General features: G+C 48.3%; 1 long non-coding RNA gene across 1 annotated transcript; it reads right to left on the bottom strand.

The window, feature by feature from the left end:
• Nucleotides 1-278: 278 nt before the first annotated feature.
• Nucleotides 279-3,105, bottom strand: LOC146868624 (uncharacterized). The gene is made up of 3 exons (XR_014966319.1): nucleotides 2,933-3,105; nucleotides 1,367-1,483; nucleotides 279-376 (listed from the first exon to the last, which is right to left on the bottom strand). It is a non-coding gene; the product is annotated as an uncharacterized LOC146868624 (long non-coding RNA).
• Nucleotides 3,106-19,165: the final 16,060 nt, after the last annotated feature.

Genomic DNA, 19,165 nt, shown 5'->3' with positions numbered 1-19,165 from the left:
GAGTAAAGAACAGGAATTAAAAAAGGGGCAGTGACAGGGACTAACTGGTGGGGCGGGACTGGAGGAGGACACACATCTGGCGCATCTCGTCCTCTAAATGGGCGACGCGGCGTCTAAGGCCGCGGCAGTTGCAGCCACAGTGGGGGGGGGGCACCGGAGATGACACGGTGGCGGCGGGCAGCCGCCAGGCGGTGGCGCCGTACCGCTGGAGGGCGGTGGCTGGGGCCCGGGGCACTGGAGGAGGCTTCAATAGCTGCTGCAGTCTCCTCCTCCTCCTCGGCTAGGACCACCAGCCGCCGGTATTCATGCTGGATTGCCTCCAGCTTCCGGCGCCGTGCCTTGGCGGCCAACTCCTTCCGGTTGAGTTTCGGAGTTGCTGTGTATCAAAAAGAAAAAAACAAGACAATTGTAAAATATAGTCTTAATAAAACAGTAGGACAAGGTTATTATTTATACACATAGTGGCATGGTAGAGTAGCACTATAAAATAAAGCACAGTAGTACATAACATTTTAAATGGCGCCCGTCCTTCTTCCTTCCACCTGTCTTACACTTTTTAGTTGAACAGTGCACCAGGTGCTCTTCTCCATAAAACTTTCAAAGCGGAGTTGAAATCAGATAGATGAGGCCATTGGTTACTAAATACTCCGGCTCCTAGTCCTATACCAATTAAAGGGAATTCTAGTCTTCTAGTTCACTCTTCAAACTTCCCCAAGAACTCATACTTACTTACGACATCGGATAGCGGGCGGACTTTGTCCGCCCGCCATCCGACTGCTAAAAAGGGTGGGGGTCCCGTGGGGACAATTAATTAGGATGATGCGCCCGGCACAGTGGCGGGCGCACCCTGTTTTTTTAAATTTAAATTCTGGTTGGCTTTGCTGAAAGCAATGCTAAAATGTTGTGCTGCTTTTCCAAGCACAACATGACGGGCCCCGCACGGAGCCTGTCACGTTTTGCTTTGAAAGTCGGGGGGGTACTATAGCATCGGTAGGTACCCTCCATGGGGGCCCCCAAGCATACTCTGCAATGTGTGCATGCCTTTCCGTGGCGGACGGCAATGCCGCCACTCAAAGGCATTCCAAAATGCAGATTATATGGCTGGCGGTGTGGTGAGAGAGACACCACCGCCATATTGAACCCTTTTCCGCCTGGACATGTCTGAATATTTTCTACAGGGATGGCGGGAGGTTTGCCCCTGCGGTGACGGCAGTGAATTCCAGCCGGCCCGGCGGGGGCAATACGCCCACCATCCTAATGGGGGCCCTAAGTCACAACTGTACAGTATACATATACATACAGTACACCCTTGCAGTGAGTGTGCTGTCAAGTTCAACAATAGTTAAAGATTATGAATCTAACTTACCACCGCCTGCCACTGGTGCTGCCACTCCCCCTACCGCTCCGTTGCTATCTGCAACTGCCGCATCCTCGCCCTCGGCGTCGCCTTCGCTGGCCCCAGCAATGGTGGTCGGTAGTGCGCCTAGAAAACATTACACATTTATTAGGCATCATATACACCTCCCCCCTATTGATCAGTAGCAAGGTTGAAAAATGAGTTAATACTAACATACATCACTAGTACAAATCAGGTAGTAGTAGAGTAGACACTAATAGTTATATGATCATTGTAGCCTTTGCTTGATTAGCCCTAGCCATGCACATGTGACGTTACCTTTACCTTGCAGCTTCTTAAGACACCTTTGAGCCCACATGACCTGCCTCACACTGCTACTGTCTAGTCTATGCGCTGTGTACAAGCGGTCAACAAACATTAACAAGCCACTTTTTTAGGAAGAACTGGTGTACTACTGTTACTGTTAGTCCATATTGCTTATCCATAGATGCTACACTTTTTGGCACGGCTGAGAAATGCTTGCAAGTTGCAATATACTAACGCACACCATTTCTTTTTTCGCATTACAGACGCAAGATTCCCTTCTACGAACCAGAGCTTCTGAACGATGCACCAACTACCAGTACTAGGTTCTTCTGAGGTGAGGGGTCCATTCACTCACATCTTCATTTATAAATGTATATAAACTAAATTGCTATGGGATGGTGGTGCTGCCTTCCACCACTGTTCAGTTATCATGATTTAATTCCCAACTGTATAACTGTAACAATGTATATTGTTTTAATGTTATTGATTTGCCGGTTGGTGCTGCTAAGAAAACAGTGTACAGACCTTCTCAAATTGAAATAAACATTTTAAACTTACATAGACTTCGTGGTATTTGGTGTGGAGTGGACTAAGTTACACGAGTGAGCAAATTAAAGTAAGGGTGTGCATGTGAATTGCTTCCACGACAGAGGTTGGGTGTGTTATGTTCTGGGTTGTCTACTTGTTGGGTATCTTGGGGGGAGGGTTCCGAGACCTACTAGGTATGACAAGACAGTACTATAGTCAAGCAGTGGAATTGTGGTGGGTGCGGAATTTCTGATTGAGGTGTGCAAGGAAGGTCCAACCTACCATCACCAACATCCTATTTTCTGGTGCAAATGTATGTGCAAGATCCCTACAACAGTGGTATGTCCTATAGGGTATCATATCAAAATATTAAGAAATCTGGTAGGGCTGTTGCTGTGAATTTTCAAAGCCTCAACATCAATAAGAGTAAAAGTAGTACAAGACAACGACCCAACGGATTGTACGAGCTACTGGTGAATATGAGTTTTATATTACAACCTTTCACAAAGAGTGGCACTGGCCAACTGGGCAAGACTAGCTACTACAGTACAGACAGATTGATAGGATGTAGTAGTACTCAGAGTCATCATAGCGGAGGCAGGGATAAGATTTTTGAAACCGTACAGATCGAAGGATAATTGGTGGTAAAAAAATAGCATTTGGAAACACACTATAGTTCGGGAGAAATGGGGCAGTAAAAGTTATGGAATAAGAAATATTATTAAAAACAAGAAGACTTACTGGGGCCAGCAGAGGAGCCCTCAGCGGTGTCCTCCTGGTGGTGTTCCTGTCCCGCCGACTGCCCAGTCCCTGTCGGTCTGCCCCTGGGTGCTGATGGACAGGAAAGATATAAGAAAGAGACAAACATTGATGGATGGTGTCAAACAAATACAATATTTTTCAATAACGGTCAAAAAACACTTATGTAAACAACAATTGCAATAACTACATTGACCGATCTCATCTGGTCAACATGTAATATCGGGGGATTCGCAGTTCGACTACTTAAGTTACTATTTATCAACAGTAATCCAGTCTTCCATTCTGATTACAGAAAACTAAGTTACAACTAAGCCTAAGTAGTAGTACAACGTACCACCCAACCTAGCCCACCTATTCCAGGCATGCCAATTGTACATTAAGTATGCATTTCCACTGTATTCCTCAACAATGTGTATGGTCCAATCATGGAGGACACATGAACATGACGACATTTTTTGTATACACCAAATTTTGGTTTGATTGATGCTGATCTGCTACTGCTAAGTAACTGCTAAGCCTACCTCCACTCATTGAACAAAATAGAAAAGGTTCTAAAGACTGCCGTACTAGCAGCACGTCACGTAACTGAGTGAGGGGGGGCATCACGCATACCACTAACCAATTAGAAGGTCCTTACAAAGTACCTAAACCTAAGTATCAATCCGCCCCTATCTATTAGTGACAGGACAAAGTAAGGAGTGGACGTGAGTCACTGTAGCATTACGTAACTTAATTTCTCTAAAATAAACTCGTAAAGAATCACGCTAAGCAAGCGCAAACGCAAAGCTGCAAACAAGTAAGATTAGTAGTAGCGCAGAAGAGCACCTGTGTCATAATCACAGAAGACTTTTAAACGTTTTTAACCTGGAATGTATTGTAAGCAGCAACATTCTAGCTGGTTGGAAGGAAAAAAAGATATTCGCAATATATAACATAGAGCAGAAGAACAGACACAAAGTTGTAATGATTAAATAGGTACTCACCAAGCCCCGGGACCTCAACTCCTAGCAGGTCCAGCAGGTCCTGCTCACGGTCCAGGATGTCGGACCACCGGTGCATCAGCTGTGCCTGGGTGCGCCGGACCCCAGAGATGCGCGACACTGCCTGGCGCACCTTCCCCCACCGCTGCCGACGCTCCCGGAGGCCCTACCCGGACCCAGTCCTGCCACCTGCTGCCAGGGTTGAGGGGAGGTGGCGCTGCACAAAGAAAATGAGTGCAGCCAACTCCACCTCCCCAAATAAGGCCCGTGCCTGCTTCCCTTGTGGGCGCCGCCTTCCACATGGAAGGCGGTAGCGGCTCTGGCTGCGGCGAGCCCTACCCTTTGACATGGTTCTGGGGATGAGAGACGGGGTGGGAAAGAAAAGGTAATAAAATTAAAAAAGTAAGTAAAGGAAATAAATAGGCAATAGAAAGAGTGAAAAAGTAGCTAAAAAACAAAAAAAAAGTAGACAAAAACCAAAAATATAGAAGCAGGAAAATAGTTAGAGAAATAATAAGTAATAAAGATCCAAAAAAAGTGGCTATAAACAAAGGATTGAAAAGATTTAGGGAGGATTTAAAATCAGGCCCCAGAACCATGCAATAGAGTGAAAAACAAGATGGCCGCGCCCATTGCGACCACGTGCGCAAGTTCGCGCGATATTTTCTCCCCGAGCAAGCAAAAAGCAACCCGATCAAGTAAAAGCGGTCGCGAACAGGAAATATCGACCGCGAACAGGCGCGAACATGCATTGCGCGACCCGGAACAGGAAGTAAGCATCGCGAGAGGGCGGGACAAGTGAAAACAAGATGGCCGCGCCCGTGAGCAACCGCATGGGTAAGTTGGCGACCCGCGATCACGCAAAAAATACCGCGAACAGGCGGCAAAAAAACTTCCGCGTCTTCGCGATATTTCCGGCGTGTTTGCGGAGATTTTCTGCATTTTCGCGATAATTTGCGAAAGTTAATTTCGCAAATTCCGCCCACCCCTAGTCATCAGTGGTTGCGGTCAAGCCGGAAGGTCTTGAGGGGTCCCGGAGGTGACCTCCGAGGGATGCGCACCACTTCATAGAGCATCGATTTGTCTTTGTGGACCTGAGGTATCTCACTACACGACTTCCCCTTCTCGAAGGCGAAGTGACTGCCTCCCTGACTGACGCCCCTGTCCTGGTCGACTTAACTGGTTTTGGTCGAGACACTCTGCGGACATCTGTCAGTGACAAAGACATTGGGTCAGGTAAGAGTGGGATATTCCCACTTTACGTATAATATTGATATTGGTTGATTGTTCGACTTTTGCAAAATCCGAAACCAAGGCGTAAGTACTGAACGTACTGATTTTTGATTTTATCCCTTGATGTTTGGACCTAGGATTATTCAATAATGCCTGGTTTTAGTAAGTTTCGAAGATGGTGTTGTTGTATGTGGGATAGGGACTCCGCCCTGGAGGAATCCTCCCCGGTTCCTCCACTGGGGACTCCAAACCATGATATGTATGTCAAACATGGCATAGGACCAATTGTATTTTCATCCTTATGGCGAAAATATACCAAAAATGATGGTGAATTGCAGTGGCCCCAATACGGAAGTTTTGAGCCACGGATCCTAAAAAACTTAGAACATAAACTCTTTTCCCGTAAGACCCGACCAGCAATGTTCGACTCTTTCCGGACTTGGAGCAAGGAATCCAAGCAACGGGAGATCAAACAAAGGAAAGCAGAAAGTAAACAAATGCGATTGTAAATTGTTCAGAAAGCTCAGGCTCATGAACAGGAAAAGGTAGAACAAAGTATTGAAATGGTTAATAGGGCTCATCATCTAGATGTAGACAAATGTTATCCTACACTCCCTCTTTCACCAAAAAATAAAGACCCAGACACTGATGGACTAATGTCCCTCATCTTAACTTCACCACCTCCATACACTCCCGTAACGGCCGTGCCTCCATATAATCAATCTCCCCCACAACAAGTTGTAGCCCAGGTCCACATTCCTCCAGCGCCACCTCCCCCGAATATTACTGTTGCACCAGTGCCCCCGCAGGCCCTTCCGACTGCCCCCACCCCTGCCCCAACCTCTGTTCCCCTCCCATTCGCGGGGCCTTCCACACCAACTGTTGCTATTAGTCCTCCCTCCCCATCTTCTAGAGGTGCCCGCCTTTTTGCGGCTGGTCTGTCACGCTTATGGAGTGCACTGCGTGCCCATACTCCCTGCAAACATACCCTTAGAGGAGCCAATGTCCACGAACAAAGTGTATTAGACCAACAGGATGGAGAATGGGAGTATGTATGGGATGGAGGATATAGTCCAGACCTTTTGGTAATGGAATAGTGCTACCAACGATATGTCTTTGACGTGATGTGTGACGTTGTGATTCAATTGTGGCAGGACCTCATCTCTGGTGGACCCCCGACAGACCTAATCCACCCCCCAAGAGATGTGGCCTCGGGATCAGTCCAGGGTGAAAATTTGTATGACTCATTAGTAACCCTGGTCTCCTATCGGGACATGTTAAGTTGCAGGAATAGTGGAAGGGATGGTATAGTCACCCTAGAGAAAGAGAAAGGTGCCTACCCCATGCGAGAGGTTCCTCCAGTTTGGAGAGACGCAGTAGTGGGTCCTCCCACTATACCTGCACATTTCCAACGGATATGGGTCCATGTACCCTGGAAGAGGGCTGAGGTTTTGGCATTAAAACAGACATTGCCTGACCCCCGTAAGAATCCTGCGGGATATTATAAGGAACTGACCCAGACTATAGAAGCCTGTGTGATGAACTTAGCAGACATAGACATGTTGATGGGTAATGTGGTGCCCAATGATATTTGGACAAGAATACGTAGAGCAGACCATGCACAAGCAGTAGGAGGCACATGGGTTGCAATACAAGTGGCCGACGCTGCACAGGTGGGTGGTGCGAAACCCGATCAATTAATACAAGACTTGCCGGCTAGAATAATTGATTTGATGAAAACTATGATGCCCCCTCTCCGAGTGAACTGGGACAAACTGACTGCCTGTAAGCAAAAGAAGGATGAAAGTGTTGCAGATTTCATTACCCGGTTTGAGGAGACTTTCACTGATCATAGTGGTCAGGATATGGCTATAGAGGGAGGCCAAAGATTGTTTGTCGACAAGTTTGTGTCCAGAGGTGGCCACTAGGTTAAAAACGTCTGAAAGTGCTTGGGCGGTATTTTCTCCTGCTGCTATCCTGACAACATCCCAATACTATGAGAATAGAGATAGAGAAGAGAAGGAAAAAGCAGAAAAGAAAACGAAAGATTTAAAAACCAAGGTCTTGTTGCAGCAGGCTTACCCACCCCAACAACAATGACAGCAGGCTACTGGCCCCCCTCAAAGGCTGTTCCAGCCAGTTAGATATACTGGAGTGCGACCCCCTCTTGGTCCCAACCAGTGTGCATATTGTAGGCAGGAAGGCCATTGGCGGGACCAATGTCCTGCCCTGATGGCCCAGCAGAGACCAGGAGGCCCGCCAAGAGGGGCCAGAGGTCGGTCAGGCCCTTCTTCTTGCGGCAGAGGCCGGGGAGGTGGATCCCAAGATTCCAGACCTCTTATACAACAGGACCAGAACTGTTTTGATTCCCCCGGAGGCAATTATTATAATGATGATTACTATGATGAGGAAGGGACAGGTTTCCTTTCTCATTAGGAATGCCAAGGACAGAGTGAGGGAGCTATTGATATTCCTGTGGATCAACGTGGCCCATATGTCCCTATGACCACTTTAGGAGTACAGGAAAAAATGTTGGTTGACACTGGCGCATCCCGAAGTTCTATCATCCATTCCAAGCTCCCTGGGGCCCCTTTGTCTGGCGCACAAAATGTTTCGGTGGGGTTCTCTGGAACGCCCATACAAAATCCTGTTTCCAGCCCCCTTCCTATCTCTATTGGGCCATGTAACTTGGACTCACCCTTTATTCTCACTACTGGCTGTGGGGAGAATTTGCTAGGCTTAGATTTGTTGAAACGATTGCACGCAACTATTTATTGTTCTCCTGACGGGGTCCATCTGACATTGGGCCCCAAAATAGTTTCCCCTGTGTATCTTTAACACTATTGGCCAGCCATATTACTATTAAGAGATGTATCACATTGAATCCAGCCACACTTTTGTCACTTCCTTCAGACACAGATGGAATGGAAGTAGAACATGATTGTATTATCAGGACAGAACAGGAAACTAAGGGTCGGGTGGACCTACAGGATGTCCCTTTTTCAAAACCCGACGGAACACTTTATGTTGATGGTTCATGTTTCAAGCTGCCAAGTGGTGACACAACGACAGCCTATGCTGTCACCACTCTCTCTACAGTGGTAGAGGCGCAGCGAATACCACATAATTATGCTCATGCTGCGGAATTAATGGCCCTAACCCGAGCATGTGAATTGAGTAAAGGAAAGGTGGTAAACATTTATACTGATAGTCAGTATGCCTTTGGGGTAGCACATAACTTTGGCCGTCTCTGGGTGGAAAGAGGGTTTCTCACCTCCCATGGTACCAAGATACAACATGGGCAGCTCATAAGCAGGTTACTGGAGGCCCTCACAATGCCCGCTAAGGTAGCAGTAGTAAAGTGCAGTGCCCATAAGAAAATAAGTGACAACACTGGGCGGGGAAATGCATTTGCTGATCAAGTTGCGAAAGAGACATCGAGAGATATGTCAAACAGAATGTATGTGGCAGGACCTGCACGATGGGTTGTAGAAGGAGGGATGTGTGAGGACACTCTGGGAAATGTGAAAGACATCCAAGCAGATGCCACGATGGAGGAGAAAGGCAAATGGGAAGAAATGACTGGTAGATTGGATGATACTGGTTGCTGGATAGACTTGTCAGATCAACAACGTTGGCTCCTGCCAGACGCCTATGTCCTTCCAGTGGTTACCATGGCTCATGGTCCGGCCCACATTAGCGCAAAAGGAATATGCAAGACGTTAGCACCAGTTTGGCAGAACTCGAACATACCAAAATGTGCGGAAAACGTAGTAAAAAATTGCCTAGTTTGCATAATCCTGGAAGGGGCACACCAACACCAGCTGGACACTTCGCACCGCCCAATTATCCATTTGAGGTCCTACAAATTGACTACATACACATGGAAAGGTGCAATAATTTGAAGTACGTCTTGGTGGTGGTCTGTGCCTTTTCTAAATGGATAAAGGCTTACCCTCTTAAGGATAATACAGCTGTTTCTACCGCCAAGGTACTCCTGAAGGAGTTCTTTCCTAGATTTGGCCTACCCAGAGTGGTATGGAGTGATAATGGCAGTGAGTTTGTAGGACAAATCAGGGTATGTACGGGTTTGGGCATTAGGCAGAAATTCCATGCAGCCAATCACCCACAGTCAGCTGGCCTCGTAGAACGCTACAATGGAACTTTGAAATTGAAACTCGCAAAGATACAAGCTAGTACAGGTTTGGCATGGCCTGACGCCTTACCGTTGGCCCTCCTATCCACGAGAACGACAGCACACTCCCGTACAGGGGTTTCCCCCTATGAAGTGTTTTTTGGGAGGCCAGCTAACGTGTGGGGTGTCCCTAGACCAAAGAAATTCTCTGAGATTGAATACCCGTTGTTGATTGATTATTTGTGTGATTTGACCAATAAAATGCGTGTTCTTCATCAGCAGGTGCATGACGCCTTGCCCCCAGCCTCCACTGATGCGGGCCACTCCATACGACCAGAAGACTGGATCTGCATGAGAAACTTCCAGAGGTCCAAAAATCTCGAGCCTCGTGGAAAGCTCCTCAACAAGTTCTCCTGACAACACGCACGGCCGTGAAAGTTGCTGGAAAGAAAAACTGGATTCACGGAGTGCATTGCAAGAAAGTCCCACTACCTCTGCCATACGACCAATGGGTAAAGGAAGGAGTAGGGGACGTTGAATGAATGAAATATTATTTATAATGCGCAACTATGCCCAGTGGGCGTCAAGGCGCCTAAACCAAAATATAGAGCTGATAGCAGACAGAAACAGAACCTACTGGTATGCCTTAATAAAGAGCCAAGTTTTCAAGGACTTCCTAAAGAGGTCAAGGGAAGGAAGTCGTTTGATTTCAAGGGGGAGTGAATTCCACATTAGAGGTGCCAATATGGAAAAAGCTTTGGACCCCCATCTAACCTTCTTGGCTCTGGGGATTACCAGTTGGTGTTGCTCGCTGGAACGTAAATATCTACTCGGAACATATCTGGTAAGTAATGAACCAAGAGCATCAGCCGAGCCTGCAGTTAGAGCCTTAAATGTAAGGCAAAGAAGTTTGAAAGTGATCCTTGACGGAATGGGGAGCCAATGGAGGTTCTTCCTCGCTAAGGTCATTGATGACAACCAGGGCAAAGCGAGGGCAAACCGCGCTGCAGCGTTCTGTATGACCTGTAGACGCTGGAGCAAGCCCTTGTTGGCCCCGGCGTACACAGAGTTACAGTAATCGAGCCTTGAGCCAACAAGGGCAATCACCACCTGTTTCCGCGCCTGAGGGGACAAATAATTCACAATCCTTTTTAGGGTCTTGATGACACCCCAACAGGTCGCCACCGTTCTATTCACCTGTAGCTCCATGGAGAGCTGGGTGTCAAAGATGACACCTAGGTTTCTAGCAGATTTGGTAGGTATAGGGCAGCTGCCTAAAGAGGGGGGCCACCAGTCATCTGACCATATGTCCTGGTCCTTGCCAAAGACCAGGACCTCTGTCTTGTCCCCGTTCAACTTTAGGGAGTTGGAGACCATCCAATCTGCAACAAGTTGCATGCAGGCCCTAAAGTTAGAGGCAGTTTTACTGACAGAGTGGGTCAGGGATACCATAATCTGCGTGTCGTCCGCATACGACACTACCTCCATCCCCTGAGATCTTACAAGTCTTGCAAGGGGGGCCACATAGATGTTAAACAGGGTCGGGCTCAATGCCGACCCCTGTGGCACCCCACATTGCAACGACTTGACAGGGGAGAGGTATTCACCTAGCATGACACGTTGCTCTCGATGTTGTAAGAAGGAGCTCATGCGACTGAGCGCTGGTCCGACTACCCCTGCCTCCCTTAACCTGGATGTTAAAGTCAGGGGAGACAGGGTGTCGAAAGCTGCTGAAAGATCAAGCAGCACCAGTACGGAGGTAAGACCCAAATCTACTTTTCTGCGGATGTTATCCATGACTTTTGTCAATGCAGACTCCGTGCTATGTAGCTTTCTAAAGCCGTGTTGGGACCCATCCAAGAAGCCAGAGGCGTCGAGGAAGTTCGAAAGATGGAAGTTCAAGTGGGTCTCCAACATCTTAGCAGGGGCTGGCAGCAGAGAGATGGGTCTAAAATTTTTCAGCACTCCAGGGTCCAAGGTGGTCTTTTTCAAAAGCGGCTTTACGATGGCTCTCTTCCAAAGTGATGGAAAAATGCCCTGTTCCAAGGCTCCATTCATTACCTCAAGCATCGGAGGAAGAATGATTTCTCTGCAGTTTTTAAGCACCTTGAGGGGCAGTGGGTCAAGGGGAGATGAAGATTTAGTTTTATCCAACAGGCTGTTGAGATCTTCTAGCGTAAGAGCCGGGAAGTGTTCAAGGGACTGAGGGGAATCTACATTCCAGGCCTCCAATCGTGTGATTTGCCCGGAATCCTCCAAACTGAGTGAGTTCCTCTGCGTCTTTAGGGCTGTGTAAATATCGTCTATCTTTGTATAAAAAAAGTTCGATATATCGTCACATAGCTCCTGGGAAGCAACTACTGGATCAGGAACCTGAAGGGAGCAAAGGGAGTCTACAATTTTAAAAAGCTCTCTGGAGGATGTTAACGAACAGGTTAAGTTAGAAAAATAGTCCTGTTTTTCCTTAATGATTCGCTTTCTATACTCCCGTAGTAGACTCTTATAGCCTTCTCTATCTTTTAAATCCCAAGATTTACGCCAGCCACGTTCCTTCTGTCTACATTTTTGTCTGAGCAACCGCAGATCGGCAGAGAACCAAGGGGCGGATGGCTTCAGTCTAGCTGCAGATTTAAAGGAAGGGGGGGCTAGCTCATCAGCAGCTTTGATAATGGCATCAGTTAAATCTTGAGCCGAGTCATCAACCTTCTGTTTAGTTGAAATACTGATGTTGCGGATAAAAGGTGCAAGTGTCTCCTTAGTAAAATTTTTGAAGCTCCTTTTAGATTGTTTTTTACCGGTGTCAGCCGTGACATCAGGACAGGAAATGTCTAGGGACAGCGGGACTGCTAAATGGTCAGACCATGTAATTGGTACCGGCAAACCGACTTCTAGTCTGGAATCGTTGGTGAAGATCCCGTCAAGGGTGTGCCCCGCCTGGTGGGTCGGATGAAGAACGAGTTGGACAAAATCACATGCCTCCAAGGAATTAATCAGAGAGGAGGTGTCTTTTGATATAGAATCCTCTAAATGGAAATTGATGTCGCCCAAAATGGTAAAGTAAGGCCTACCAAAATAGGGTTCTAAAATTCTAAAAAGTTCTGGGCAGAAGTTGACTCTAGACCCAGGGGGTCTATAGAGTAATATGCCAGAAAAAGAGCTCACCGGAGTGTGCGTAATACAAAAATAAAGCGCTTCAAAAGGATCTGTAGAAACTGATACAGGTTTTATTATGCAGGAGAGAGTAGATTTAAAAAGAATGGCTATTCCACCTCCTCTACAACGTTCTCTGTCTAATCTTAGAAAGGTGTATCCTTCAGGTATAGCCAAAAGCAAATCATGACCAGCGGACTCAGAAGCCCAAGTTTCAGTGACAAAGACCCAGTCTGGATTCCTCAGACTGACGAAATCATGAAATTCGATCCCATGTTTAATCAGGGAACGAGCATTGACCAAAAAACCCTGTTTGGGTTGACAGATGTGGCTGGTAGACTGAAGAGGGGTAGCACGAGTACCGGATTGAGTAGGACGAGTAAAAAAGCTATTGCAAGAGGGACATAAACGGGCCCGGCTCAGGACCTCAGGTCTAAGCCGGTGATGGCAACAAAGTGCACGAGGTCTCAAAGAAAGAAGAGTACCATACAGAATCTCTAATGGAGGGGAAGGATGAACGTCGGAGGGCCCAGAGTCCAGCCCGTCCTGCAGCGCGTCCTCAACGCGGACGGGCGCAGACGGGCTGAACTCTGGCGTAACTCCGGCGTCAGTCTGGCGTCCCCGCAGCGCGTATCCGCAGCGCGTCTGCATGATTCTCTTAAGTATCCGCCTAGCGTCCTCCTGGCGACTAGAGCGCGATACCAGCCAATCAGCGTTAGTGTTGAGCCATCCCCATCCAAGATGGCGCTGAAAACGGACCTGCGCCGGGAAGCGGACCCGCCAAACAGCGGTGGGTGTCCCAATTTAAATGCAAGTAAGGGCCAGGTGCAATAAGCGCTAGTTAAAAGCAGGGTATAATAAATGAGGAATTTAAAATAAATGACACAAACGAGGCAATATTAAAAACGAGCAGCAGCTCGGTTCCTGCAGTGCATTAAGAACATGCACAGATCAGCTGCCAGCTATCGTCACTTAATAACTAGTAAGCCACTTATGGCAATAAGGGACAGATGTTCCTCCTTAGATTTTCGCGCAAAATAGATAGATTTCCAGGATATGGTATTTGTTAATCAAGGGTATTATCTTAAATTTATATAAATTGTGAAATCTAGTCACCTTGTTGAGCGATAGAGTTTGTTTTATTTCGAGACCCTGCTCCAACGTCTTCTCAGTATGGGGCAGATTAATTCTTAATTGCAAGTTCGTCCTCGATTTGTCTTTAGTGATTTTTACTGTATTATTTGTAAAAAAACTGCTTGGCATGTTGATATAATGTTGCAGTATAAGGCGAGCACGTATCGTTTACTAGTTCCGGTATTAGCCCCTTTGCTTGGCCGCAACAATGCCGTCTCGCTAATCCTGTGTAGCTTCCAATGGGTTCCTCTTGTCCTCTTGACTAACAACGTTGAATGCGAGAAAGTACCAAGGTTTGTCCCTTTTAGCGATGCTCATGTTGACTTTGCTACCTCTGAGACAGAAGACGACACCATTTTGCAGGAGGCTGTGCCGCCACACTTGAGGTTAAATACAACTGAAGCCCACCTCCTCTTCCAAGACCCTACGGTGCCTGGCTCGGCATGATATAACTTGCACCGGAGCCCAAGAAAGGACTCTTGACAAGTCCTTCCCTGAGCTTGCTGATACTCTTGTTTGTCCACTCAAGCTGCAGGGCCATGATATCTGTCTCAGTACGTGACCCGAGTCGTGCCTTTAGGGCTGCAGGACCTGAGTGGTCAATAGGACTGCAGGGCATCACTGCTGGGTGAAACAACCACTAGTCACGGGCAGCATCTAGGGACACAGGAGTTTGGCTGATCTACCGGGATGACTGAGAATTCGGTTGAAACAGGGTTGCCAAACACAGCACTGAAGATCACAGAATATGCAAAGGTAATGCATGGACGCTATGCCATCTGTCTCTTGATATCACTGCTGCTCTGTCTGGTGTTGGCTGGCATTGGCTGGGGCCTCCATGCCCTGTTACCACAACAACAGCGACCAAATGTAACGGGAGAACATAGCTATGTTACTTTGCAACCACATGAGGAACACCGACGCAGGGAATATGCAAATAATACGTTCGTTCAACTTTTGCACCAACACAAACTGGTAGTGAACTCAACTGACTGTTGGGTGTGTGGCCTTCTGCCACATTCCACTGGCAGGGGAACACCATACTTGACATTGCCTTTCACCCTGAAGGGGTCTGCCTGGGTCTTCACATCCCTGTTCGCTAATGCCTATCTGAACAAACCCGGGCAACAACGTGACCCCGCACTGACCCTCTGGTAACTGGAATACTAGCAATGTTGCACTATTACAACAAAACTGACGAATTCCCAAGCGAAGAGCGCAAAACATATATCGACTAGAATGTGACGTACTACGTTACTAACCTTAAGGAAAATGTGAAGCGTAAGAGTACACAACCAACAGTGTAGACGGTGCCTCATAAGGGCCACTTGTGCCTTAAAGGTACGGGTCAGAATGCCAGGGCTCAGCTGGGAACAAGCACCTGTGAGCGGACATATACATACCTTTCCCCGACCTCTCCTCCCTTGGTAGCGACCCGAGGAACTTATTTCATTTGCCATGACATGGCTTTCACATGGCTGCCAGCTAACTTCTCGGGGACATGCTATGTCACCTTCCTCCTTCCACCAACGTACACCGCTCCAGCAGGGCATCACAGGTCAGCACATGTTATGTTATGTTATGTTATTTATTTGTTAAGCGCAAACAGCTGCCCCAGCAACGGAGCGTCCCGGCGCTGACCTAACCAATACCAGAGGGGAGGGGGGAACCAGCAGAGAAATTAGATGACAGAGAAGAGATGGGTCTTAAGTGCTTTCCGGAAAGCGATCAGATTGGTTTGGGCACGGATGTGTGGCGGCAGTGAGTTCCATAGCTTAGCTCCTAGGACTTTGAAGGAACGTCCACCCTGTCTGCAGAGCTTAATTCGGGGGACCATCACGAGGTGTTGTCCCAGAGAACGCAAGTTGCGCTGGGGCGTGTATGGTGTCAAAAGTGGGCGTAGAAGTTCAGGGCATTCGGATTTGAGAATCTTAAAAGCCGTGGTCAGGGTTTTAAATTGGATCCGAGATTCCACAGGCAGCCAGTGCAAATTGCGAATGGTGGTTCTGGCAGAGCACCTGCGTGGGAGACCAACCACAGCTCTGGCGGCCGAGTTCTGGATACGCTGCAGTCTTGCAAGTTCAGTTTTGTTTGCTCCTAAGAGCAAGACATTGGCATAATCTAGCCGGGCAAGAATCATGGCTTGCATGATGAGTTGACGGGTTTTGGAGTTAAAGAATCCAAGTATGGGGTAGAGGCTCCTCATGAGACCCACACACGTGGCTGCCACTTTCTTTGTGTGGGACTGAAAGTTAAGTGAGGGGTCGAGCCAGACTCCTAGGTTTTTGACGACTTCTTTTGGCACGGGTGTGGGGCCAAGCACAGCGGGCCACCAATGATTGTTCCAAAGGGCGGGGTTTTTTCCCAGGAGGAGGACCTCCGTTTTCCCGGCGTTTAGCTGCAGGCAGTTGAGTGTCATCCACTGTGCGACTGCCGCGAGGCCGTCTCTGAATTTGGTTGCCGAAGGTGAGGGACCTTCAGAGAGTGTGATGACCAGCTGTGTGTCGTCAGCGTACGACACCAGCGTAAGGTCCCACTCTTTTGCTACCACTGCGAGAGGCTGAACGTATAGGTTGAATAAGGATGGGCTAAGTGCCGACCCCTGGGGGACTCCTTGCCCGATTGAGTGGGGTTGAGAGATGTAGGGGGGGGCTGAGACTTGGAAGGATCTGTCCTTTAAGAAGGACTGGAACCAGTCAAGGGCTAAATCGCCAATCCCAATGGCCTCAAGTCGCTTCAGCAAGATGTTGTGTGAGACCGTGTCAAAGGCCGCGCTAAGATCCAGCAGGATCAGCGCGGCACTTTGACCGGCGTCTAGGATTCCTCGAAGGTGCTCCGTGGTGGTTAGCAGAGCCGACTCAGTGCTGTGACCTGGTCTGAAGCCGTTTTGGGAAGGGTCCAGGACATGGTTTTGCTGCATATGGTGGGATAGTATTTTGTTGACGTGAGCTTCAGCTAGTTTTGACGTCCAGGGGAGCAGGGAAATAGGTCGGAAGTTTTCTGGTTTATTGGGATCCAGTGCGGGTTTTTTAATGATGGGTGAAACCCAAGCAGATTTCCAACAAGTGGGAACCACCGCTGAGGAAAAGGAAAGGTTGAGTATTTTGGCAAGCGGGGGGAGAAAGAAGTCAAGTGATTCCAGGAATTTGGACGGTCGCATGGGGTCTGCTGGGGAACCAGACTTGACCTGTCTACATAGTTTAGCGAGGTCGTCTAGGGATATATCGGGTATTCTTAGCAGTTTTGATGTCTCTGCCGTTGAATGGGGAATGCTATGGTGCGTAGCATCGTCCTGTGGAAAGGACTCGTAGATCTTCCTCACTTTTTCAGTGAAAAAGGTGGCAAGGTCCTCGCATTGTTTCAGGGAGGTGATGCAGGAGCCTGGATTGGGGATGTTCTTCAGGTTTTGGACTAGGTTGAAGATGGTTTTGGTGGGGTTGGAACTGCATTCGATTTCCTTTGCGTAAAAAGAGGCTCGAGTAGTGCGAATCGCCTTGTGGTAGATGCGAAGTTTAGATAGATAGAGGGTTTTGTTAGTATCTAAGTATTCTTTCCTCCACTCGCGTTCGGCTTTTTTGCACTCTTTCCGTAACATTTTAAGTGAATCATTGTACCATAGGTTAGAGGGGGAGCTGCGGGTTTTGGTCAATTTGGGCGGAATTAAGGCATCGAGCCCTGTGACTATCCATTCGTGGAAGGCGGCGTAAACTGTATTAATATCTCTATTCTCCTCGGGGGGGTGGAATTCACCTAGATGGCTGATGAGGTCTCCGGAGATGAGTTTATGCCAAGGTCGTTTGTGGCAGGAGTTGGCCGTGCTTTTGGGGGGTGGTTTTTTTGCCATAATAGTAAGTTTGACAAGAAAGTGGTCAGTCCAGCCCATGGGTTCAGGGGGATCAGCCGTGACTTCCGATAGGTTCGAGAAAACGGGATCCAGTAAGTGCCCAGCGGTGTGGGTGGGGGAGTGAACCAAGGGGTTTAGCTGCAATGCTGTGATGTCGGCTAGCAGGTTTTTGATGGTGGGGTCAGTGGTGGAGTCGAAGTGAAGATTGAGGTCACCCAAGATGGTAAAGTTGGGGGAGGAGACTGCCAAGGTATGAGCAAGTTCCAAGAGTTCCTCAATAAACCTGGCAGAGGGGCCAGGAGGCCGATAGACGTAAAGGCCAGAGAGAGTGAATTGCGGGCAGGTGGCAATCTTGAAGCGTGCGCATTCGCAGCCCCAGATTTCTTCTTTGGTGAAGGAGCAGTTGTATATGGTTTTGTACACAACGGCTATTCCTCCGCCTCTAGATTCTCTATTAACCAGTTTCATGGAGAAACCGTTAGGCAGCGTGAGATTTAAAATGCTGGTTTGATCGTTATGGAGCCAGGTTTCACATATGAACAGAATATCAGGATTTTCGTCCATAATGAGAGTGTTGACTTCTGCATGGTGTTTTACAAGAGATCTAACATTCAGTTGCAGAACCCGGAGGGAGGGTAGTTTGGGTATCGCTGCTGTACCACTTACCAGGCTGGGCAGGGGCGTTGCAAAGTTACAGGATTCACACTGGAGTGTAGTTTGTCCGAGGTGGCCTTCGAGCTTGTTGCATGTAGTTTTGGCGTTTAGTGCGTGGAGATGACTTCTGTCATAGCTGACTCGAAGTGAGGGATTTTGTGCAGGGGGACTGGCGAGAGGCGATGTCTTGGCGATGACGGGCGCAGACGGGCTTGCCTTAGGCGCGCCTTCGGCGCGCAAACGGCGCTCCCGCTGCGCTCGTCCGCTGCGCTTCCTATACAGGCACATATCAAGGAAAGGGGGGGGTGTGGCCTAAGGTGGGCGTGGCCACGTGACCTCGCCGTCAATGGCGGCAGGCAAGTGATTCTGCCAGTAATATGTTGCAGCGAGAAGCGCTGTTTAGGGGGTTTCTGATACTCGTTTCTGGACAAGCCAGGTGAGTGAGTGAGGCTTAAAAGCAATAAATTCGGCGAACAAGGTGACACAGAAAATACAAAGTTTTTAAAATGGTGGACTCCCGGCTTCCGCCTCAGGAGTAGTCAAGTTCTGTTTTCGTGGTGCTGCGAGCGGAGTCTTATACTCGGCAGAGCGGTGGGCGTGGCCTAAGGTGGGCGTGGCCACGTGACCTCGCCGTCAATGGCGGCAGGCAAGTGATTCTGCCAGTAATATGTTGCAGCGAGAAGCGCTGTTTAGGGGGTTTCTGATACTCGTTTCTGGACAAGCCAGGTGAGTGAGTGAGTGAGGCTTAAAAGCAATAAATTCGGCGAACAAGGTGACACAGAAAATACAAAGTTTTTAAAATGGTGGACTCCCGGCTTCCGCCTCAGGAGTAGTCAAGTTCTGTTTTCGTGGTGCTGCGAGCGGAGTCTTATACTCGGCAGAGCGGTGGGCGTGGCCTAAGGTGGGCGTGGCCACGTGACCTCGCCGTCAATGGCGGCAGGCAAGTGATTCTGCCAGTAATATGTTGCAGCGAGAAGCGCTGTTTAGGGGGTTTCTGATACTCGTTTCTGGACAAGCCAGGTGAGTGAGTGAGGCTTAAAAGCAATAAATTCGGCGAACAAGGTGACACAGAAAATACAAAG

This window comes from Triturus cristatus, chromosome 1_2 (genome assembly GCF_964204655.1).
Source record: "Triturus cristatus chromosome 1_2, aTriCri1.1, whole genome shotgun sequence".
NCBI lineage: Eukaryota > Metazoa > Chordata > Amphibia > Caudata > Salamandridae > Triturus > Triturus cristatus.
Note: the sequence above shows the minus strand (reverse complement) of the source record. Positions and strands in the feature narration are given on the sequence as shown.